Source organism: Mirounga leonina, unplaced genomic scaffold (assembly GCF_011800145.1).
Source record: "Mirounga leonina isolate KUSES-001 unplaced genomic scaffold, KU_Mleo_1.0 Mir_165, whole genome shotgun sequence".
Classification (NCBI taxonomy): domain Eukaryota; kingdom Metazoa; phylum Chordata; class Mammalia; order Carnivora; family Phocidae; genus Mirounga; species Mirounga leonina.
In genome coordinates, this window is record NW_023270415.1 from 31,175,412 (window position 1) to 31,200,773 (window position 25,362).

At 37.5% G+C, this 25,362-nt stretch overlaps 1 long non-coding RNA gene across 2 annotated transcripts; it reads left to right on the top strand.

Moving 5' to 3' along the window:
• Positions 1-12,970: 12,970 nt before the first annotated feature.
• On the top strand, positions 12,971-24,141 carry LOC118014736. 2 transcript variants are annotated; one of them, XR_004680365.1, is made up of 3 exons: positions 12,971-14,202; positions 14,662-14,825; positions 23,978-24,141. It is a non-coding gene; the product is annotated as an uncharacterized LOC118014736 (long non-coding RNA). The 2 variants fall into 2 exon arrangements; XR_004680364.1 differs by having other exon boundaries at positions 14,665-14,825.
• The last annotated feature ends 1,221 nt before the right edge of the window (positions 24,142-25,362 follow it).

A 25,362-nucleotide genomic window follows, 5' to 3' on the forward strand; every position in this document is an offset into this window, starting at 1 on the left:
CCAATAGTTCATTTTTGCCTTTGTTTCCCTTACCTTTGGAGATGTGTCTAGCAAGAAGTTGCTGTGGCCATTATTTCATATTTTTTCCTTAGCAGTATAGAGTAAGCATTTTCCCACCTTTGTGTGTACTGTGATTTTTTAAAAAGATTATGTATTTATTTAAGACAGAGACAGAGACAGACAGAGAGTGTGGCAGGGAGGGGCAGAGGGAGAGGAAGAGTCCCAAGCGGACTCTGTGCTGAGGGCAGAGCCCGACATGGGGCCCAGTCTCATGACTGTGAGATTATGACCTGAGCTATAACCAAGAGTCAGACTCCTAACCGACTGTGCCACCCAGGTGCCCCTATTCTGTGATTTTTAATGTAAGGGTGGTATTGCACCATTTAGATGAGTTATGTGCTATTTAATACATTCTCTAATCACCAGTGAGGAACTCTGATTTCACCATCAGCATCACAATTTTATGCTATTTAACAAAATAGGATTGGGTGTTTCAGAAACTTGTAGGCTCACTTGTTTGTGGATTTACTCTGCTTTTGGCTGCTAATAGAGAGTTACGATCAGCTATATCCCAGTGGATATGCTCTATATCTTGAGTATATGTTCTTTGAGGACTGGAATTTTGATACACTCAATCATAGCTTTGGGCTCATACTTTTTTTCCTGGATGGTGGACAAATTGAATTATTTTTTAAAGGGCAGTAAATGGTATGCTTTAAGAAGTCTGTATAACTTACCTTTAGCTCCTTTTCTATATTTAAATATATTTTAGAGAAAAAAAAACACAGTGCCTAAGACGTTTAAAGCTAGAATTAAAGTGCATTAGGCTTTCTTGAATCTTGTTATCTGTCATCTTAAATCCTCTTGAAGTTAGGTATAAAGAATAATAGATATATATTCAGTGAGGATACTGAAGATTTTTACTGGCTTTTGGATTAGAAGATTTTCAACTATCAGTGTTTAAGCCTCAACTTGCTGTCAGTTAGTCTTGACAAGGCCAAAATAAGATTCTAATAGTTGTGATTGTGGAAAGGGTGCTTTTTCATTAGGTGAGGCAATGTGTCAATTAAAAGGGTATTGAGATAAAGAAATTGAAACTCGATTAAGTTTATACTTTTTCATGGATGATAAGAAAATCCATTTTCAAGTTACATTTCATTGAGGATATACTATCAGGGGCAAAGCTGGAATACCCTGCACACTTAAAAGACTGCCTTTAGTTCTCAAAAGACTTATTAACTGCCTAATCATTTCAAAAGAATTTTTGAGATATAAAACAAGCATACTTTAAATAAAATGAAATGTCAAGGCCACATAATGGCAGTAACTTTTAAAGAAGCTACAATTAGCAGTCTTATTTTCCCCTCACTCTTTCCTGGTAGTTCCCTATCACGTAAATACCAAACAGTCTTTCAGGGGGGTTTCTAATCTTAAGAGGAAGTCTGAAAACTATATTTGATATATATCCACAAAAAGGAATACTGTGTACATTTCCAGCATGACTCTCCTTTTTCAGAGGCAGTGCCTGGTAAGACTAAACTTAAGATTATAGTACAACATTGGAAATTGAGCATTCATCTGCTAAAGGCATGAAATTCCAAGCTAGAATTGCTATCCTGACTAAGCTACATAAATAAAATTAAGTTTCTCTCTGCTGGTTACTGCATATCATGAAAATGTTTTGGATAGATTTTCTGAAACTTAGAAACCCTTCTTAGGACTTAATAATGTAGGCTATGTATTAAAGAAGATATTCACTTAGAGAGGACCCAGGGGACCCCTCAAAGAAATACCTCCAGTGGAACTTCGAGCATTGATTTGCAGAGAGCTGCTTCTCACATTCCAACTTGATCTAGTTTGCTTCTAGGTAAGTAGCAGCAGACATTTCTCTATATATCCAAAGAGAGTTAATAATTCTTCCTGTTTGTTGGGGGGGAAAACATAATATTGAAATTTGGCTCCTTCCTTCTGCTCTCTACAGTTTCACATGAAAAAAAAAAAACACCGTTGTCATTACAATGAGTGTTCTCTAAGTAATGCATCACTTCTGTCTGACTGCTCTCAAAATGTTTATTTTGTGTTACTTTTCAGAAGCTTAATTATGATGGTCTTCCCAAGGATTTCTTTGAGTTTATGCTTTTTAAAAAAGGTTTGCTTAGTTTCTTGAATCTGTAGATTTGTGTCTTTTGCCAAATTAGGGATACTTTCAGCCATTATTTCTGTGAATACCCTTTTCAGCCCCACTTTCTCCTTACCTTCTGGGACTCCGATGATATGAATGTTAGATCTTTCTGTTATAATCCCACAGGTCTCCAAGTCTCTGTTCATTTTTTTCCCAGCCTACATTCTCTCTATTTTTTTTATACTGAGTAAATTCTATTGATCTTTCCTTAAGTTCACTGATTCAATCCTCTGTCATCTCCACTACTGTTGGGATCATCCACCATATTTATTTTTCTTATTAGATTTTTCAATTCTATGATTTCCATTTAGTTAATTTTTATTATTTCCATTTATTTCCTGAAATTGTCTATTTTTTCCATTTGTTTCAAGGCAATTTATTATTGATTGTTGAAGCATTTTTACAATGGCTGCCTTAAAATCCTTCTCAGATAATTTCATTGCCTGATCCATCTTGTTAACATTAGTTGATTGCTTTTCTCATGCAAGTTGTGATTCCTTGATTTTTGGCATGAAGAGTGATTTTTTTTTTTAATCCTGGACATTACATCTATTATGACAGGAGACTCTGGATATTACTTAAATCTTTTTTTTTTTTAAAGATTTATCTATTCATTTATTTGACAGAAAGAGAGACAGTGAGAGAAAGAACACAAGCAGGGGGAGTAGGAGAGGGAGAAGCAGGCTTCCCATGAAGCAGGGAGCCCGATGTGGGACTTGATCCCAGGACCCTGGGATCATGACCTGAGCCGAAGGCAGATGCTTAATGACTGAGCCACCCAGGCGCCCCTGGATGTTACTTAAATCTTATATTTAATAAGCAACTACCCTGTTGTTTAGTACCTAGGCCCTGAGTTATTGTTTTGAGGTGTAGTTCTAATAGCAGTTTAATTTTCAGAGTATTTGCAATGTTATTTTGGTCTATTTGGTTTAATAGGAACTCATGTGGTTGTTATTGGTCCTTGCTGATGCTGTCTAAGGGGGCGTGGGGCAAAAGGGATTTCCTGAGGCTTGGCAGCAGGTGTCTCTGGGTGGAGGTGGGGGAACCTCAGCCCTTAGGGACTTTGAGGCTTCCTGGGCCAGGTGGGGTTGTGGCAGGATCCCTCTTGCCAGTGTTGCTTAGCTACTCTTTGTCTCTTAGTAAGAGTCTCAGGTCGTGCATGGAAGGAGAGCACTTCCCCTAGCAGCTTATTGTTAGTGGGGTTCCCTGCCCATTCTCCTTACAACTGGCTGGTGTTATCAGAGGGACTCCCATCGCTTTGGGGGAAGAAAAGAGCCTCCCTTGGCTGTCTCCTATTGCTAGGTTGGGAAGAGAGTGCATGTAAATTTCCCTCCTCTTGTATTCTTTTTCTAGCCCTGGGATTGCAAACCAGTTTGCCTTCCTCTTTTCACCTTCCAGAGTTTTTCTTTGATTGCCTTTTATTTATTTCCAGAATTTATATTTAAACTTATTGAGGAGGAGCAGGGAGAAATGATCCTACACAACTTGTCTGGATCTCAAGTTGCCACTTACCATGGCCTATTGGAAAAAGAAAGGAATTTGAGTCAGTTTCAGCTTGGAATCCTTGTTGAGCCACTAATGTACATGACCTATATGATCTTAGAAAATTTATTTAACTTCTCTAAGTCCCATTTTCTTCATCTGTAAAATGGAGATAACTCGTTTATCCATCCACTCTTTATTCATTTAACAAAATGTGTCATTGCAATCTTACTCTAAGCTAGTCACTATTCCAGCATGAGATTCAGTGGAGTGAAAGAAAGGTAAGATCCCTGCTCTCGTGACACTTTGTTCTTATGGCATGCCCAGATAATCAACAGGTGACACAAAAATAAATAATTCCAGAAAGGGATAAGTTCTATGAGAAAAATAAAACATGGTGATGCTAGAGAATGACTGATGGGTACTTAGATGAATATACTTCAGTTCTTAGGGAGGGTCTCTCTCAGGAGATTACATTTCATTCATTCATTCCATTGATTCAACCACATTAACTGAGCTCTTAGTAGGTATATATTTGAACAAAGACCTGAATGATGAGAGGGCCCCAACAACTTGAAAATGTGCTAGCATAGCATTCCAGGCCAGGCGGACACTCTGTTAAAAAAAAAAAAAGGTCTGAAGTGGGAAGAATCTGGACAAGATCAAGGAACAGAGAAAGGTGTCCAGTGTGGGTGGACTGTTGTAAATGAAGGGGAATATTATGCCAAAGTGATCAGAAAGGTAGGCAAGAAACTGCCTATGTGGGGGCTTTGGGGCCATGATATTGAGCTCAATTTTATTGTGTCAATAATGGGATATCTTTAGAGGGTTTAAACAGATAAGTGATACAATTTATGTATGTTTTATAATGATTACTCTAGCTGTTTTGTAGGTAACGGAATGTGGGAGAGCAAAAATAGAAGCTGAGACACCAACCAGTTAAAAAGTGATTTCAGTAGTTCAAGTAAGAAATAACAAAACTTGAACTTGAGAGGCAGCCGTGGAAAAAAGAAGTTGTAGGTTGAAGATACACTTTGCAGTTCAAGCAGGCAAGATTTTCTGAAAGATTGTGAAGTTAGGAAAAATGAAGAATCTATTTCAGATTTAGGCTGGATGATGGGAGCCATTTTAGACACGAGAAGATTACGAGAGGAGATTGTATTAGAAATGGGGTCAGAAATTAAATATATTTGTTTTGGATAAGTTAAGTTTTGAGGTGTCTGTAAAACATTCATAGAGATGTACTATAAGTAGTAAATATCCAGTTCTGGAGTTCATGGGATTCGAGGCTGGTGCTACGGTATAAACCTGTGTATCACCAACATTTAGATGATGTTTAAAGCAGTAGGACTCATCTAAGGGGAAATTACAGAAAGAAGAGAAGGATCTGAGCTACTCCATAATTTTAAAATCAGGAGTAGGAGGTGCATCCAGCAAAAATAGACCAAGAAAGCAGGAGAAAGTGGGAACAAAAATTAGGTAATTCAGTGTTAAAGAAGTTAAATGAAGAAAATATTTCAGAAGGGAGAAGTGTTCAATGTTGTCAAATGCTTTAGTAAGATAAAGACATAGAATTGACTAATGGACTTGGTAATTTGGAGATATTAAGTGGCCTTCACAAGAGTCATTTCAGTGGAGTAGTCAGGGTTATTATGAAAATCATTTATATATGAAGTTAGGCATTCTACTAATTTCAAATTACTTTCCCTGAGTTTCTTCATGGGTAAATGATGATAATGGTGTTTTATGCCCACATCATTCCTTTTACTCTCATATTACTAGATTTTTGTAAGGATCAAATGACAATGCATAAGAAAAAAATGACCTATGCAGAGTTACACACAAAAATAAAATAATGTTTATTTTTCTTTTATTTTTTTAAAGATTTATTTATTTTAGAGAGACAGAGTGTATGGAGGGGAGGGGCAGAGGGAGAGAAAGAATCCCAAGCAGACTCTTCAGTGAGCACAGAGCCCGACGGAGGGCTTGATTTCACAGCCCTCAGATCATTACCTAGCCGAAACCAAGAGTTGGACATTTAACTGACTGAGCCACCCAGGTGCCCCTATTTTTCTTTTGTATATTTGGAGCTAGACATGTTTTAGGCAAATACACACTCATACATCCAATGAATGGATACTTATTCCTTTAATAAATATGTATGAACCAATAAGAATTGCCTCTGCATTGTAGATTCTTAAACAGTTGGACTTGTCTTTAAATATAGATGGAGATATGCGAAAATATACATTATTTTAAAACCAGATATTAAGCCACACTTTTCTAAGGTGACAGTAGAAGCATTTTAAAGGTGCTTCCAAAGTTTGTTTTCAGAGATTTCCTTATTTTTAAAATAACCACTACTACTAACATTGCCAAAATAATAACCACAATTAAAATCACACCAATAATAGCTACTATTTTTAGGGCATATTACGTATCAGGCACTTTACTTATATTATCTCATTTAATTTTTATAACCACCCTGCGATATGAATACTATTATTATCTCCACTTTACAAGCAAAAAAATTAGGTCTCAGAGAGGCTAGGCAATTTTTCCAAGAACTGCAGATAGTCTGAGTCAATTTTTAAAATAAAATCTTTTTAAATCCATTGTTCTTACTCTTAACACAATTCTGATTTTCATTTTTGGGTGTGTTGAGAGGTTTGGATTTGGTAAGATGAGAGTTTTGGAGCACCTACACAGGCAAATCTTCTAGACTTGTGACCGAAACCAAGTTTTGTTTATTCTAAGGAAAGAAAACTGCATAGGGAAAAGATAGAAGATAGGTCAGAACATCAGATCAGAGAGAGAAAGGACTTGAGATGTGGCAAAACCACATGTGAAATGTGGAACTCTCCCCGAGACTGAATGTATAGATTGAAAGAGGGACAGGGGAGCTAGCCAGGCCATGGGTACATAAAACATAATATATCTTGGTTGTCAGTTTACTAGGGCAAGAGAGAATTCTAGTAGTTACAGTTGGGGGCTGCTCAAGTTTAAAGATAGGCTATCCATCACTTGGAAAGGCTCAAAAAAGGGAAAACGAATATGCATTTTTTTTTTTTTAAGGGGAGCTGGGATTTGTTTTAATCAGGTAAGGTAAGACATGCAGTCATGGAAGTGACCGTCATAAAGGAAGAAGTTTATTGTATTCACAGATCCTTAGAAACAGGGGGTATGGCACACAAGGCAGGGTCATACAGAGAAGTACTGGGGAGGTTGGAAGGCAGAGGAAGTAAGAGGAAAATATGGACAAGTTCCTTTATTTGTGGGAGGAAATGAGCAAGGCAAGAGAAGCAGCTTAGGATAGGTTAGTTTGATTTCAGTAGGCTTTGGGGTATAAATTGGTATTTGGCTCTAGCAGAAAGTGAAAACTGGCCTGGAATGTGAAAGGCTGATAAAGAAAGTGGTTGGATTTGTGCGATCTGCACTGACTGGTTTGCATCTGAAAGATGCCCACACAGGCAAGTAGTTGCTGTCCCTCCCAGGTCAGCAAGGTCCCAGATGCCAAAGCATCCTAATACAGAAAAGAAAAAGACATCACTAATATAGTATTAAACACCTACTGTATACTAGGCACAGACTTTGTCTCATTTATTTTTCATGATAACCCATAAGATAGGAATTATGTTTTGATTTTATAAAATAGGGAGTTAATGTAGGTTGACTGTGGGAAAAGTCCCAATTTGTGATGAAGTCCTGCCAGCATACACTAAGTAATCACTTCACAGTACTAGACCCTGCCATTCTGCAGTTGCTACCAGCTACAGGCTGGTGGAAAGAAATAGGATTAGATAGTTTCTAAGGTTCTTCCCTGCCTAGGTGGCATGGTATCATCTGATGGGATCTGTAGGAGAGGAGTGATCTGAGGAAGTTTATTGTGGCAGGGTGTACAGGAAGCACTGCTAAGAGGAAGCTCACCTGGGAGCATGTTGTCACAGAGGCAGCAGGCCCCCAGGAGAATTAAACCAAGAGTCAGGAAACTGCATTCTAACTCTCCCACACCTCTCTCTTGCTGGGTAACACTGAGTGACTGCCCAGACCAAGGGGGCAAGGACTAACAACTCCAAAGAGCTTGGGATTCAAAGTTTAGTAGAAGAACTGACAGTGATGAAATGAAATTGGTTGGAAAATCCTATGTTGAAATAAGTTGTAGAAAATATTCAATAAATATATATTGATTTGGGTATAATTTCATCCAGTAGTAGGTTTTCTAGGAAAAGCAGGCTGTAGTTAACCCAAAGAGAATCTGGATGTTTTTCTTTTTTTTTTTTTGGATGTTTTTCTTAAACATAAATGTAGAGATTCCCACTACTCCTTCCTGTCTTTGTTCAGTTCCTATAACTCTGGTTAGCTACCATCCATTGTCTAGTAAATACTGTGGTAATTATTTATTAATTGCCCTTTATTGCACTCCTCATGTTTTTCCTCTTTCTTACAAAAGTAGACTATAAGCAACTCAAGATAAGATCTGTGTCTAGACCCCTCATAGCATCTAGCAAGTTCTGGACATATGGATACCCAGTAGATATTAAGAGATTATGAATTTGTTGCTTGAAAGAACCTTAGAAAGTTTCTAATTTAGTCATTTAGTCTTGCTGGTGAAGAAACAATCTTGAGGAGGATGAGGTGCCCATCCAATGTCAAAGGTGAGGTAGTGATGGTGCCATGACTCAGGCTAGTGCCTGCTTCTCCTCACCAGGCTTATTGATTAATAGATTGAGTATTCAGTGCTTGCTTTAGCTTTCTTATGAGATTACTAGGCTTTTAAAGAAAAGCTAAATTCATTTAAATGTTTTATAAATTCTAATTGCCCATAATTATATAAAATGTCTCAGATGATATAATTTTTTTAAAAGATTTTATTTATTTATTTGAGAGAGAGAGAGAGCACATGAGAGGGAGGAGGGTCAGAGAGAGAAGCAGATTCCCTGCTGAGCAGGGAGCCCGATGCGGGACTCGATCCCGGGACTCCAGGATCATGACCTGAGCCGAAGGCAGTTGCTTAACCAACTGAGCCACCCAGGCGCCCTCAGATGATATAATTTTTAAGTAGGTTTTTATTCTGTCATTTGTCATTGATATAGATGACAGGATTAGGATATGTGTTAAAAATGTCAAGTGTACTAGGATGATGACATTTTATGTAAGTATGTGTAATTAAATCATATTTTGGAAGAACTGATAATCTCTATTTCCAAAAAGGTGAATTATATTTGAGAACACTTTGAGAGGTCTCCAGTTGGCATTTCATAACTCAAAACCAGTTTTGTATATTACCCCAGAGCTACCAAAGAAGAAGACAAGATGATACTCTCTATGGCGACATAGGAAGGACTATGTAAAATGTACAGATGTCTAAATGCTTCCCCAAGGCACAGTGGAGGTTGCACATTTTATTTCCTACAGCATGTCCTGGGGCCAAAAACAAACTGCTCACCTTCATTATAAACATTGACAGAGGTATGACCCAATATGGGATTAACTGAAAAAATTTGTTTGCTTACAAGGAAATAATACCACTCTAAGGCTGCAGGTGATACTATTAAAAAATGGTATTTTGCAGCACTAGTGTTTGGCAACACCTGTGTTTCTACCCTAATTGTATATAATTCTCAGATTGCCAAACTCTCCACTCAATCTCTTGTTGAAAGAGGAGAGGAGTGTTGATAATTTTTTAAAACTTGAATATATCATAATTCAACATTATAGTTATCTGAGCCTAGTTCTAAAGGGCAGATGATGTGAGTAATGAAAATAAATGTGTTCTTTTTTAGTAACAGCTTTGTGTCAGAACTCACTTTTATGCTGTAAACAAATATGGACAAAGTGAGGGAGAAGAGTTAATGGAAGGCCACTGTACAGAGGAGATGGGGGTGAAGTGGTATTCTCAGTGGGCCAAAAGTTTCATAGATTAAGTTCAGACAGGGATTTTTCAAATCTAGTCTCTTTCGAGTGGATGTTGAAATTCAGGGGAAATGCGATAGGTGGGACAGGGGGGTTGTACAGCTTTGTGAGATGATGGAGCTCTAAGTTTAGGAGAACTTCCCTAAGATAATGTTGGGGGAGAAATGGACCGTGCTAGTAAATTGGCTAGTAAAGAAGCTACAGGGACACAGGGCCATTGGACCATTAAGCTACAGAACTCTGAAGGTCAAAGAAGATAGAGAAGCCTTGGGTATCTAAGAAGCATCAAAAGTAGGGATCAGGTAACTGACCTGTCTTCCCCATGGAAGACATACAAATGGTTTTAGTAATGTAGAGGACTAGTGTCAAGGAGGCACAAAGACTTTTCTAAAACTTGCCATTCAATGAGGTAAGAACTTTGATAAGTTGTCTTACTGGTATCTCTTTGGTTTTGGCTTACAGGCAAATGTACTAAATTAAAGCACAAGTTCAAAGGAGTCTAGCAGTCCGTGAGTTTCATCCACCCTTTGGAAGTTTAAAAATCCTTAATTATCACTGCTGCTGCCATTTTTTTTTTTTTTTTTTTTTTTTTTTGTGGAGAACTCAAGGACAGCTTTGGCTCTCACAGTCACATTGTAATGCTTTGTTTTAAGTGTGATTCACTTTGGTACCGTGGTTACAGGATAGATAGGGAGATGAAAGATATGCAAACATAGAGGGAAACATGTTTTTGCTTATGAACAACAGCAGTCTGAATTTAACATTGAAAATTACTGCAAAGACCACAGCTGTTTTCTATTGTGGATGACAGCCCAGGGAAGCAAAGTTTGGGTTCTCAAACATAGAATGTTATCTATTGTATTAATATTTATTGCATGAAGGCACTTCAGAGAGTTCAGTGAATATATGGCAGGATATAGATGCTCATCTCTCTCTCTCGCTCTCTGTTGCATTAGAAGAATGCAGCTATTTCTTCATCTTAGTACCTAGTTGGATTTGAAGATTAAGCCAAAAGGGAATTTATTTTCCTTCATTCAGACTGAATTTTAAGGACTACTAAGTGCTATTTGTTAAAGGATATGAGAAGAGAGAAAAGATTTTGCTTAGAAATGAGAAAGGAGAAGTGGGTTTGCAGAACAGACAAAACACAGGACAAAACTTGCCATTTGATGGGTCAAAAGCTTTGATAAGTTGTCTTCTGTTTTTGGCAGAAGAAAATATTTCCATAGTTACTTATGGAAATATGGAAAATGATATAGAAAATATATTTATATATGTCTCTCTCAATATATATGGCTTGAGGACAAACAATATATAAAGGGGAGGTTTTCAGAACGAATAATCTCTGATAGTTGATCCCAAGAAAAGTTTCCCAAGAAGGAAGCCTGATATCTGGGAAGAGCCAATAAAAGGACCTGCAAATAATCAACGCAGAGTCATTGTTGGGTTTTCTGGCTTCACATAGGAACTGAGCCATTGCAAGCTGTTCTGGCTGCACTTGAGCATGCACCTTCCATGGGCTTCCAACAGGTATACCAGTCTTAGCATTTCCTCCTGTCAGTCTCAGGAGGGCCTCACTTCTTCATAATGCAGGGTCTGTTGCTGTTTTTGCCCAGCAGGAGAGATGCTTGACCTTGCCCTATGACTTGTCTTATTCCTGTTTATTTTACTCTTACCAACTCCCCACCCTTTGCATTTGCCTACTACAAATCCCAAGGACATTTGTAAGTAAAAAATTGGGGATTGAAAACTCTGCTCCTGGCCACATCCCTCTGCTTAAGACACTTGAACTAAATCACCTGGTGACTTTCTCAGGTGTGGTAAATATAGCCATATTACAATTGTATCACCTTGTTTAATACTAATATCTGGAGTAAGTTCAGCCATTTTTTAAGCAGATTTTATAGATTTTTCTTTGAGAGATTACCCAGCTTGCAGGAAAATAGAGTCATGTGAGGAATCCCACTTGGTGAGCTCCAAACCCAAGTTCTCGATCATTTTTCTTTTCTTTTTGCCACTGTCTTCCTGTTTCTATAAGCAAAATATCAAGTTACTATGCATTTTTACTTTTATTTTTTTTAGAGATTTTATTTATTTATTTGAGTGAGAGAGAGTGCACGAGCATGGTGGGGGGTGGGGTGGCAGAGGGAGAGGGAGAAGCAGGCTCCCCATGCAGGACTCAATCCCAGGACCCTGGGATCATGACCTGAGCTGAAGGCAGACACTTAACCGAATGAGCCACCCAGGCACCCCTCCATTTTTACTTTTAAACAAAGGCCTTCCCCCATTGTATTCTGTCTTGCCCCAGTTGGCTAATATCAACTTTATCAACTGACCCTGGCTCTTACATCCATGAATCAGCCTTCTTGCCAGAACAGAATATAAATATTTTAAATATTTAATAAATATGTTTCCTTGTAAGAGTTATGTAATGCATTGCTAGGAGTATAGTTTATTCATGACAGGCAAGACTATTTAAGGCTGAATGTCTTGCTATAAATAGCTGAAAGAGGAGATGGGAAAGGTAAGACAGACAAAACATACAAATTTAGAGATTCAAAAATCTGTCAATTTTTTTTTTTAAGCTTTTGCACAGCAAAGAAAACAGTCAGCAAAACAAAAAGACAACTGACAGAATGGAAGAAGATGTTTGCAAATAACATATCAGATAAAGGGCTAGTATCCAAAATCTATAAAGAACTTATCAAACTCAACACCCAAAGAACAAATGATCCAATCAAGAAATGGGCAGAAGACATGAACAGACATTTTTCCAAAGAAGACATCCAAACGGCCAAATAGATACATGAAAAAGTGCTCAACATCGCTCGGCATCAGGGAAATTGAAGTCAAAACCTCAATGAGATACCACCTCACACCAGTCAGAATGCCTAAAATTATCAAGTCAGGAAACGACAGATGTTGGCGAGGATGTGGAGAAAGGGGAACTCTCCTGCACTGTTGGTGGGAATGCAAGCTGGTGCAGCCACTCTGGAAAACAGTATGGAGGTTCCTCAAAAAGTTGAAAATAGAGCTACCGTATGACCCAGCCATTGCACTACTGGGTATTTACCCCAAAGATACAAATGTAGTGATCCATAGGGGTACGTGCACCCCAATGTTTATAGCAGCAATGTCCACAATAGCCAAACTATGGATAGATGTCCATCAACAGATGAATGGATAAAGATGTGGTATATATATATACACACACACACAAAGGAATATTATGCAGCCATCAAAAAATCTGTTAATGTTCTTAAATGGCTAACTTAGCCTCCTCCTGAATTATTTATATCTCACTATCCTGTCAATTAAAAACCTTATCCCATTGGAACAAATTGGAAACTATTTCATGTTATTTATTTATAGTCTTCTTTAGATCTTTTGAAGTCTATTTTGATGTACATTTCATAAAAATTATAGCATTATTAATATGTTTTGATATTTTCTTATTACAGTTTTCTATAACCATCATAATATGTGGCTAAGAATAATAGATTTTTTTCATCCACGTCTCATGTCTCTCTTTCAATTACATATGATTTGGGCAATATTGAAAACAAGAGAACCATTGTATCACCTATCAATACTGATATACTCTTTAAAAATGTCTATCTTAGCTCAGTAGCGATAAATTAGTAAAATATAGGTTCAAAGGGTAATTTATTCAAAAGTTTGTTAGCATTGCACTTTAAGGATAATATGAGGGTTTTGTTTACTATTGTCTATATGGTTTGAACTTGAATGTTAAATGTTGGATTGAAATGGAGCTTGATCAAACAGCCTGTGTGAATGTAAAGGAGTCTGCCTTACAAATGACACATTGGTAATCATGTTATGGTCCAAAGCAGTGACAGGCATCTCTAGATCTTGGTACTCAGTTGAATTAGTTACTTGTAAGTGATAGTACTGGTGGTCAAGTGAGCAGTCTCACAATTTGTCAATAACTTAGTCTTGCTTTTAATATGTCATATATAATTCATATGTATAGATAACATCTAGGACAGTTACTTTCTTATTTAATATTTTTCTGTTAATTTCCTGTTGTCAGTAGAGGAAGGAAAGAAAACTAATTTTTGCTTGCCAATGAAAAATCCAGGGTTTTGTTTCTCAGTATAAAACTGTCAGTGTGTCTGAAGTGGAGTTTTGCTGAAGAAATCCCTTTTTCATCAGGAAGGTGCAGTCTGGCCCTTTCTTGAAACAACAGAAAAGTAAGTATAAAAAAGAATTGAATTTTTTCAATTGATTCAATTCAAATGAGCAACACATTTACATAGCACTTTATCCACAAGTCCGACTAAATAATGATCAGCTCTACTACTTAAATGGGACAATAGTTTCTTGGAAACTGGGAAATTACTCAGGGAAGGATAAATAGAATGGAGGTTCCTCCCACCTGACCCTCTGCCAATTTTCATGTTTATTCTTACTTCTTTATACTTGCAGAGTCTAACACATTTATTCTTCCCACAGGAGTTACTCTGATATGCATTATACGTTAATATGCACATCTGAATGAGGAGTAAGGTTTCAAGTTACAATAAAAACCCCTTATAAAGAATTTTCTCCTGAATTCAGATCTTTACAACAGCCACAGCAGATTAAATTATTTTTTAAGGAAGGTAAGTTGTGCTATATTACTTCTTTTTAAATTTTCAAAATTTACTTTATTAGTTATTTTATGGTATGTCCTTAATGAATACATTCATATCAGACAAAGGGGAATGAAACCCATCACTGAGAAGGCTCTCTAATGAGCCATATAGAACTGAAATAACTACATATGCATTCCACAAATGGACCATTAATTGGAAAAAGAACCAAAGTGTGAAGATATAATCCTATAGGATGGAATTTAAATGGTAATATATTTTAAGGTTTTAGAACTTTCGATTCACTTGTGTGGAGGAAAAGGTGAACGTGAAACAAAGTTAGCTTTTCCTTCTGTCTAAGGTGAAGCATTTCCATTAAACCATGGTGCTAACCTAACTTTGAGAAAGAAATAATTTTGAGAAATTTGTGAATTTAACAAGAACTGTTGTCTCGACCTAATACTTTTTCTTTTTTTTTGATTATTTAAGTAGCATGTTCTGTCATACTTGTGGCTCTCTGCTCCTGCGTTGACAGTGCTGCTGGGCTGCTTAAGACATGACAGACTGACCGTGGGAGGAACAAGGACATTTTGATACTGCTGTGCCCACCGGAACAAACCTGACGAGAGCCAGGACTTTCTGTGGATGAGCAGGTAGTTTATCCTCAACTGGCTCCAAGGGGCAGGGCAAAGCTGGGAGGGGCATTAAATCAGGACACAGTGGGACCAGCGACCACCAGCCTCCACTGGCTCTGGAAAGAGTAGCCTGGGCTGGGTGAACAACCACCTCCTCTCAGCCAGTCAACCCTATCGTGTGTCCCCACCCATTTGTTATTTTTTTTTTTTTAAAGATTTTATTTATTTATTTGAGACAGAGAGCACATGAGAGGGGGGAGGGTCAGAGGGAGAAGCAGACTCCCTGCCGAGCAGGGAGCCTGATGCGGGACTCGATCCAGGGACTCCAGGATCATGACCTGAGCCAAAGGCAGTCGCTTAACCAACTGAGCCACCCAGGCGCCCCCCACCCATTTGTTATTGACAAATTGTGAGACTGCTCACTTTCACACCCACTGGGGCTTTTGTCCCTAGTCCCCAGTGGGCTTGCCTTGCTCAGGGCAGCCCTCAACAAACAGACGACTCACTCAGCTGGGGCCACCACTGGTCCCCTTTCATAACACATTTCAGACAAACATGACTTGCCTCTGCTTTGTGAAAACAAAAATGATACAAAACAAAAACAAAAACATTGGATGCCTCTGTGAGGGAAAAGGGGAGCTATTAATATTTACAGTTGGATCACAGGCATAAACCTGCTCTGTCCTGGACAGTGGGATATATGGTTGTATTAGGGTTCTCCGGGGCTCCTTATTTTATAGATGCATGGATATAGTATGTAATATATACAAGGAGATTTATTATAAGAAATTGGCTGGCAAGTCCAAAATCTATAAAGCCCAGCCCCGGTTCCCATCCAAAGGCTGGAAGCTGCCATAAAACCCGGATAGCTGTGGTCCCAATTTGAAGATCATCAAGCAGAATTCTCTTACTCTGGGAGGGCTGGGCTTTTTAAGGTTTTATTTAAATAACTGATTGGATGAGTTAAACTGCTTTATTAGTCTACAATCTAAATGTTAATCTCCAAAACCACCCTCACAGAAACATCCAGAAAAATGTGAGACCAAATATCTGGGCACTCCATGGTTCAGTCAGGTTGACACATAAAATTAATTGGAGGGGCCACCCAACTTCTTTGAAAGCAGCAGATAATTTACTGTCTCGTGTTGAGCCTCTGTCCACAATAATGCACACAGTATTTTCTTTTACCTTTACTACAATGAATCCAGTCTCTCCTTATTCTATACTTCCTCTTAGTTTGTGTCAGAACTTCTCTGGATCCAGCCCCATTATGTTTATTTATCTCTTTTCTAGGTATTTAATTTTTTTTTCAAAGATTTAGTTATCTATTTTTGTGAGAGAGAGCACACGCGCACGAGTACGGGAGTGGGGAAAGGGGCAAAGGGAGAAGTAGACTCCCGCCTTAGGGAGCCTGATGTAGGGCTTAATCCCAGGACCCTGGGATCATGACCTGAGCTGAAGGCAGACGCTTAACCAACTGAGCCACTCAGGTGCCCATCTAGGTATTTGATTTAACATGTCATTTTAAAACAGTGATTTACAAACTATTCTCTATGGAGGGATGTGGTGTGGGGGTAGGTAAATGGAAGACTGAAGGCAACAGGTGGGTTGCTGGGCACCACTTTTGCTTCAACGATGGTAGCTCTGTTTTTTATTCTTTTTTTTTTTTTTTTTTTTTTTTTTCCCAGTAAGCTTTTATCTGTGGACAGATTAGTTGGCTCAAATGTATTTGAAAATTGCTACATATTTTCCTTAATGAGTCCATGATTTTGCCTCAGAAGGTCCATGAAACTACTGAAATTGTATGTAATAATTTCTTTGTGAAGTTGTATTTTTCTGAGGAGAGGGCACACAAATTTCTCATTTATTTAAAAAGATCTATAACTCACAACAAATTAATCACCATTGGTTAAATATTATGCATAGCATCTTGTATTTTCTTTTTTTTTTTTATTCTTATGTTAATCCCCATACATTACATCATTAGTTTTAGATGTAGTGTTCCATGATTCATTGTTTGTGCATAACACCCAGTGCTCCATGCAGAATGTGCCCTCCTCAATACCCACCACCAGGCTAACCCATCCTCCCACCCCCCTCCCCTCTAGAACCCTCAGTTTGTTTTTCAGAGTCCATCGTCTCTCATGGTTCATCTACCCCTCCGATTTCCCCCGCTTCATTCTTCCCCTCCCGCTACCTTCTTCTTCTTCTTTTTTTTTTTCCTTAACATATATTGCATTATTTGTTTCAGAGGTACAGATCTGAGATTCAACAGTCTTGCACAATTCACAGTGCTTACCAGAGCACATACCCTCCCCAGTGTCTATCACCCAGTCATCCCATCCCTCCTACCCCACCCCCCACTCCAGCAACCCTTAGTTTGTTTCCTGCGATTAAGAATTCCTCATATCAGTGAAATCATATGATACATGTCTTTCTCTGTTTGACTTATTTCGCTCAACATAATACCCTCCAGTTCATCCACATCATTGCAAATGGCAAGATCTCATTCCTTTTGATGCTCTATAATATTCCATTGTATATATATACCACAGCTTCTTTATCCAGTCATCTGTCGATGGACATCTTGGCTCTTTCCACAGTTTGGCTATTGTGGACATTGCTGCTATAAACATCGGGGTGCATGTACCCCTTCGGATCCCTACTTTTGTATCTTTGGGGTAAATACCCAGTAGTGCAATTGCTGGGTCATATGGTAGCTCTATTTTCAACTTTTTGAGGAACCTCCATAGTGTTCTCCAGAGTGGCTGCACCAGCTTGCATTCCCACCAACAGTGTAGGAGCATTCCCCTTTCTCCGCATCCCCGCCAACATCTGTCGTTTCCTGACTTGTTAATTTTAGCCATTCTGACTGGTGTGAGGTGGTATCTCATTGAGGTTTTGATTTGGATTTCCCTGATGCCGAGCGATATTGAGCACTTTTTCATGTGTCTGTTGGCCATTTGGATGTCTTCTTTGGAAAAGTGTCTGTTCATGTCTTCTGCCCATTTCTTGATTGGATTATTTGTTCTTTGGGTGTTGAGTTTGATGAGTTCTTTATAGATTTTGGATACTAGCCCTTTATCTGATATGTCATTTGCAAATATCTTCTCCCATTCTGTCGGTTGTCTTTTGGTTTTGTTGACTATTTCCTTTGCTTTGCAAAAGCTTTTTATCTTGATGAAGTCCCAGTAGTTCATTTTTGCCCTTGCTTCCCTTGCCTTTGGCGATGTTTCTAGGAAGAAGTTGCTGCGGCTGAGGTCAAAGAGGTTGCTGCCTGTGTTCTCCTTTAGGATTTTGATGGACTCCTGTCTCACATTGAGGTCTTTCAACCATTTGGAGTCTATTTTGTGTGTGGTGTAAGGAAATGGTCCAGTTCATTCTTCTGCATGTGGCTGTCCAATTTTCCCAACACCATTTGTTGAAGAGACTGCCTTTTTTCCATTGGACATTCTTTCCTGCTTTGTCAAAGATTAGTTGACCGTAGAGTTGAGGGTCCATTTCTGAGCTCTCTATTCTGTTCCATTGATCTATGTGTCTGTTTTTGTGCCAGTACCATGCTGTCTTGATGATGACAGCTTTGTAATAGTGCTGGAAGTCCGGAATTGTGACATCTTGTATTTTCAAAAGAAGATATGATTTAGGGGCCCCTGGGTGGCTCAGTTGGCTAAGCGACTGCCTTCAGCTCAGGTCATGATCCTGGAGTCCTGGGATCGAGTTCCGCATCCAGCTCCCTGCTCAGCAGGGAGTCTGCTTCTTCCTCTGACCCTCCCCCCTCTCATTCTCTCTCTATCTCATTCTCTCGCTCAAATAAATAAATAAAATCTTTAAAAAAAAGAAGATATGATTTAAAAATTACATGTGAGAACTTTGAGAATATTGATATTTAGTAAATCATGTCCTATGTTTCTATTGGATCACTAATAAAGTGATAAGGATTCATTTGCAACCGAAAACAAAAGAGAAAAAAAAAAAGCCTTTCCAATCTACACTTAGCTGTAGACATTACTGCCTTCTTGGTGGGGTAGCATATTTGATACATGGAGACTTAAATATCTATCTTCTCAATAATCTTCTCTGAAACTTAGCTAAACAGAAAAATATTGAGTCAGATCAAGTTTAAACAGAAAAATTTTCAGTCTCCTATTGCTGCATAGGAGCATTCCCAGCACTTAGTGTCTTAAAATAACAGCATTTATTATTTTTTTATGATTCTTTTGGTTGACTGGGTGGTTCATTACTCCACATAGTGTCAGCTGCTTTAAGCTGGGAGGTTGGCCAGGCTCCCTTGGCTCTCCATGTGGTTTCTTATCCTTCAGAGAATGTGTTTCCATATGTCCTCTCTCTTCAGGAGAATAGCATGGAGACTGAGTTCCAAGAAGATAAGTCCTGGTGTACAAATGCTTGTCAACCCTCTGTTCACATCATGCATGTTGATGCATGGCCAAAGTCTCATGTCCAAGCCCAGAATCAATATGGGAGAGAACTATACAAGGCTTGAAAACTGGGAGCATGATTCTCTGGGAGCCAACATTGTAAGGTCTAACACAGTAAAGAACTTGAAAAAGTTGTTTGTACCAAGCAGGCTGGTAGCTCATGGTCAGAAATTAAGTCTATTTTTAGAAATTAAAAAAATGTCATTTTAAACACCCCAGATTTAGGAGATGCATCCATAATATAATAACAAAAATTCATACCTTAAAAACCTTTACTATTGAAATAGGAAGAAAGAAAGTGAAATAATTAAGTGCCTTATTCAAAATATTTTTTAAGTCCATGAAATAAAAATTAAGAACATAGGCATAAATGATAAGGCAAAGGAAGAATTTAATAATTTGAAAAACCACCAAAAAAGTGATAGATTAGTATCAAAAATTGCTTCCTTGGAAAGTCTAATGAAATAAACAAAGCTCTCATAATTAAAAATTAAGTAAAACAGAGAAAACACAGACATAAAGAATGAAAATTTGAATTAATAGTTAATTCAAGGCTTACTATTATTCTGAAATCCATTACCAAATACTATAAAGAAATACAAATTTGAAGTTAAAATATTTGAAAGGATGGTGCAAACTTATCATTATTTGTAATGTGATTTGTTATCCAGATAAACTCGAAATAACTCAGAAGTATTAAGATTAACAAGCAATTGAATATTTATAAAATGCATATAAAAATAAAGAGCTATATTAATCAGCAGTGATCACAAAACATTGTAGAGAGCAATTTTCATTCACATTAGTAGCAAAACTGTATCTAGGAATAAATTAACTCATAGTCTGGTCCATAGAAGTCTCTCAAAAATATTTTCTGTATGTTCAAAAACTAATAAAAATGAACAAGAATGTAGAACCTGTATAAACAGAGCTAGTACACTTCACTTGAGACATAATAAAGAACCCTTTTTAAAAATAAAGGGTCTGGATTAAATAAATGTATATTAAATAAATGTATATCATGTTCCAGGATGGGAAGTATGAATATTGTAAAGATGTTAATTTTATCCTATTAATTTAAATACTTAATTCAGTTTCCTCCAAAACATTTTTTGGACCTTAAAGTCATACAAAAGTGTGATAGAAGAGCAAAAAAGGGGAGAAAGGTATACATTTCTTTTTTAAAAAGAAGAGTAAGGTATGCAGGTACTACCAAATACTTGATATTAAGACAGACCCATGATAATCAAAACAGCATGTGATTAGCACCAAATCAGTTAGATTAATGAGACTGAATAAAGATGTCAGGAATGGGCTTTCATGTAATCAGAATTTAAAATATGGTAGAGACCAGTAGAAAATTTAGTTTATTTAAATAGTGATGCTGAAAGCATTGTTAATCATAAAATAAGATCTCGACATCAAATTATAACCCATAATAAGAAAAAACAATGGTAATTGGCATATTTGCCTACATAAAACTAAAAATTTTTGTATGTCAACATATTATGAATACAAGTTTAAAAATGTAAGTTTCAGTTATGCAGAACGATAAGTTCTAGAGATCTGCTGTACAACATCATGCCTGTAATTAACACCAATGTATTTTACACTTAAAAACTTGTTAAGGGAGCCTCGGTGGCTCAGCTGGTTAAGCATCCAACTCTTGGTTTTGGCTCAGGTCGTGATCTTGGAATCATGAGATCGAGCCCCACGTTGGACTCCTCACTAAGCATGGAGTCGGCTTGAGATTCTCTCCCTGTCCCTCTGCCCCCTCACTTGCTCTCTCTCTCTCTCTCATAAATAAATAAATCTTAAAAAAAAACAAACCTTGTTAAAAGGGTAGGTCTCATGTTAAATGTCCTTACTATAATAAAAAACAACTTAATGATATGTTTTCCAGAAAATTTCCCCCAAATCCCCCAAAAGTAAATATTCTCATTAAATAAAGAATCTTTTTAAAAAATCATGAAAGCATGAGCAATAAAAACATAAATAACAGAAACATGAATAGGACATAAGCCAACAAAACAACACAAAATGGAAAAAAAAGAATGGGAGTTTAACTTCACAATCGATTAAAGAAAATAAAAATCTATGTATTTTGTATTTTAAAATTGGAAAAATGAAAGAAAAATGATAGCTAGTGTAGTCAATAATTTAGGTAAGTGGGAGTTATGCATTATAGAGGGAAGTAAAAGTGATATAACGTGTAGAATAATTTGGTAATATGTATCAAAATATTTTTTAAAAAATATCTTTTGATCTACTGATTTCATTTCCTAAAATTTACCTTAAGGAAATAATGATGGATGTGAATTAGACCATTAATATTTAATAGAAAACATAAAAAAATAGGTAAACAACCCACATTTGCAGCCAAGGAATATTATTAAAGGACCTTATATCTGTATGATGGGAATACCTGTAGGCATTAATAACGCATGGCAAAAGAACTTCTACTTCATGACAGACAATAATATTCAGGGTGATTAACATTATGTGAATGAGTAGTTGATAAAATATTAAGCACAGTGTAATCCCAGTGGAAAAAAATCTTGGGAAATATATGCCAAAATAGTAATAGTACTTATTTCTTGTATATGACATTATGGGTGATTTTTATTTCTTTTCTTTTAGTGATTTTCTGTATTTTTCAAAATTCCTTAATCACTTTTATTTTCATAGTCAGAAGAAAACTGTTCAAAATTACTAAATATTATAGACAAAAGGTGATAAAAATAAGAAGTTATCCTTTTGCTTGCATACTCTTATGTGAACGCATGTTTACGCACATGTGTTCATGCACACACACACACATCTCCAAGGGTACAGGTGTCTTATTTTGTAGCATCAGTTCTTTTAGCATTAACTGTGAATTTAATAGGCTTCCAGAGCTACAACATCTGTGGCACATGTGGAATATTTGGACAATTCTTAGCATGTATCCCCAACCACATGAGGCATTGAAAACATTTGGGACTACTTGGTGAAAACAGATTTGGTCTGCTATGGGCACACCTGTTATCTGAGGGATTTCCTTCAGACCCAGATCTGACCATTCTCAAGTATTCGGAATTTTATTGGCTTAAAAGATGTTTATTTTTCACACTGTCCCGTCAGTTACTCCCTGAGGAGTTCTCTGTCAGCAATTGATATAAGATTAAGTATTTCATATAAGTCAGAAAGAAGACATTGCTATTTACTTATTCTTCCTCCCACCCTGTTCTTTTGTTCCTTCTTTCCTTTGTCCTTCCCACTTTCTCTCTGTTATTTAGTTCTTTTCATCCTTTTATTCTCCCTCCCCCTCTACACCTTCTCCCTCTGTTATGCCAGATGTAACACTTCGTGTTTGCCAATGACATAGCAAACCTCTTAACGTGCCTTCAACAAGCTCAGAGATACTTGAGGGGATACTTGCACATAAAATAAAATTTGCCATGAAAGTGTATTGTGTTTTCAAAAATTTTATGAAACAATACTTTGCAAAGATTAAATTAATAATTCTCACAGGGATTTAGTGAGAAAGATAGTGAAAAGCTTAAATATTTGGAAAGAATACTTCAACAGAAGCCAGGCAACTTACCTTACTCAATGACAACCCTATTACTATGGAGCAAAATCTCTGGGTGTAATGATCAATTTGCAAACCATATCCTAGCAAATTGAAATCTCTTTTCTCCAATATCCTGCCACAGACTGAATGTTCCCATTCCCCTAAAACTGATTATGTTGAGACCTAATCCCCAGTGTGATGGTATTAGGAGGTGATCAGGTCACGAGGGTGCAGTCTTTATGAATGTATTAGTTCCTTTATTTAAGAGATTCCAGAGAGGTTTCTCGCCTCCTCCCCCATGTGAAGGTACAGTGAAAGGCAGCCATCTATGAGGAAGTGGACCCTCAATAGACACCGAATCTATCAGTGCCTTCATCTTGGACTTCCCAGTCTCCAGAACTGTCAGAAATAAATTTCTGTTGTTTATAAGCCACCTGTCTATAGTGTTTTGTTATAGCAGCTCAAACAGATGAAGATATATCCCCTGAAAAGTGTTTTCCAGCATACCCTGACCCAGAAAAAAAATTTCTTCTTTCCATTCACTATTAGGTATGTATAGGAGCATCTCTTAGCCCCAATTCCCAACACCTGCAAATTGTTTTTTCACTCTTACTATGTTTTCAAATGTCATCCTTCATAGAACATCCAGTTTTTCTAGGGTGGTTAGAAAAGGAGACTTGAACTTTGCCTTCTTTTTCTCTGTTCCCCATCATTAATCTCTTTTACCTTATTTTGATTTCTAAAGATTCTGTGTCTGAATATATCAGTTTGAGAGTTGGGATGAAGAAGGTGAAACAGGATTTTAATTTGTGTATGGGAATTTTCCCCTAGATATTAAAAAAAATAGTCAAGACCATCCTACTGTTCAAAGTTCAGATAGTACATACACTCATGAATTAAAGATAACATAGTACTGGTAGACAGGATTCAGATAGAAGAATGTTCTGATTTGTTAAACTTGTCTTTCTAAGTAAGATAAAGTAGTTGAGCTAATAGACAATACGAGTCTCTTCTTCCTGAGTCTCAGAAGGAAATAATTCTGCTTTAAGAGCCTTGGGAGAGAGAGAACTATAAAAACAGGTTCTGCTCTGATGAACAGACACGGGGAGAGGGACTATATAATTTTGTACATTGACTGAGGCTAATTCAAATAGTGTTAATTGTTCCTCTGCTTCCAGTCAAGGTGATGCCCTGAGACTCAGCACAGCTCCACTGATCTCCCCTGCCTGGAACTGAAAGTGTTAGAAGCTGATCTGTGTTTCAGGAGAAACAATGATCTTTGCTTTAGCTATGTACTGCATCCATCCCAGCATACCTTGGAGCTGGGGGCAGGAAAGTAGAGAAGAGGACAGGTGCTGGTATCACTTCTATTACTTTGGTCAATGCTTCCTATAAGTTAACTTTTGCTACAAAACAGTGCTTTACTTAATTGTGCAGATGGACCAGGGAGAGTTGACTTAGGACATAGAACAATGTTAATAGATTAAATTTTTATATGATACCTTTTTTGACCTTCTAAGCCTTCCTTCACTCTCATTCACCTAAGCACCCATGAAATCCCGGAAGAGGTTTCAGGTTCTGAAATTCGAAGAGAGGGTGTTTGCACCTATAAGTTGCCTCACAAGCCAGGCTATTGTTTGGTGAATCAGTTAAAGTTTATATCCCTTTAAGCATGAGAGAAGTAGTGTTTGGCAAGCTAGATCACTGAATTTTAGATAGCGGAAATTTTGGTAGGTAGAAGAAGAAGGAGGAAAGGGAGAACTCCCTTGCCCAGTCCTTGTATGCTTGTGGCAAGGAGATGGAGACAAAGTAACATGTGAAGTGGAGGAGATAAGATGAGACCCTCTGGACCTGAACTCTGAACAGAAACAGGGTCCAAGCAAGGAAGAATGGACCAAAAGTTTACCAGGGACCAGCTTTTATATTGGAGACTAGAGGAGGCTGACAGTAGGTTGATAAGGAAGCTACATTCCAGAATTGTAGATTGTCTTGCTCTGCCTTTAGTCCAGAGCGTGTGAACAATACAACTGTCTTGTCATTTGAAGAGAAGCAGCTAGAGGAAAGTTATTAGCAAGACTGACCTTTTTTTTTTTTAAAGATTTATTTATTTATTTGTTTGTTTATTTATTTATTTAGACAGAGAGAGAGAGCACAAGCAGGTGGAGAGGGAGAAGCAGGCTCCCCGAGGAGCAGGGAGCCCAATGCGGGGCTCGATCCCAGAACCCTGGGATCATGACCTGAGCTGAGGGCAGATGCTTAACTGACTGAGCCACCCAGGTGCCCCAAGACTGACCATTTTTATCTAAGAGACTGAATATATCCTGAAGGGCTCTTTTTTGATGTCAGACTAAAGTTTAGGTTAGATTGGGTATTTACTTGCATAAACAATGTGGGACACAGTAGAAAGAATAGATTAGTTATAGACAGAATAGTAAATTATGCATATAAAAAAGTTTGTTAACACGTAAGCTTTTAGTTCTTTGGGTTATATAGTATGAATAAAAATTGACAACTGTTCTTTAGATGTAGATTATTGAAGTTAGCCCACAGATGTCATTCTGCA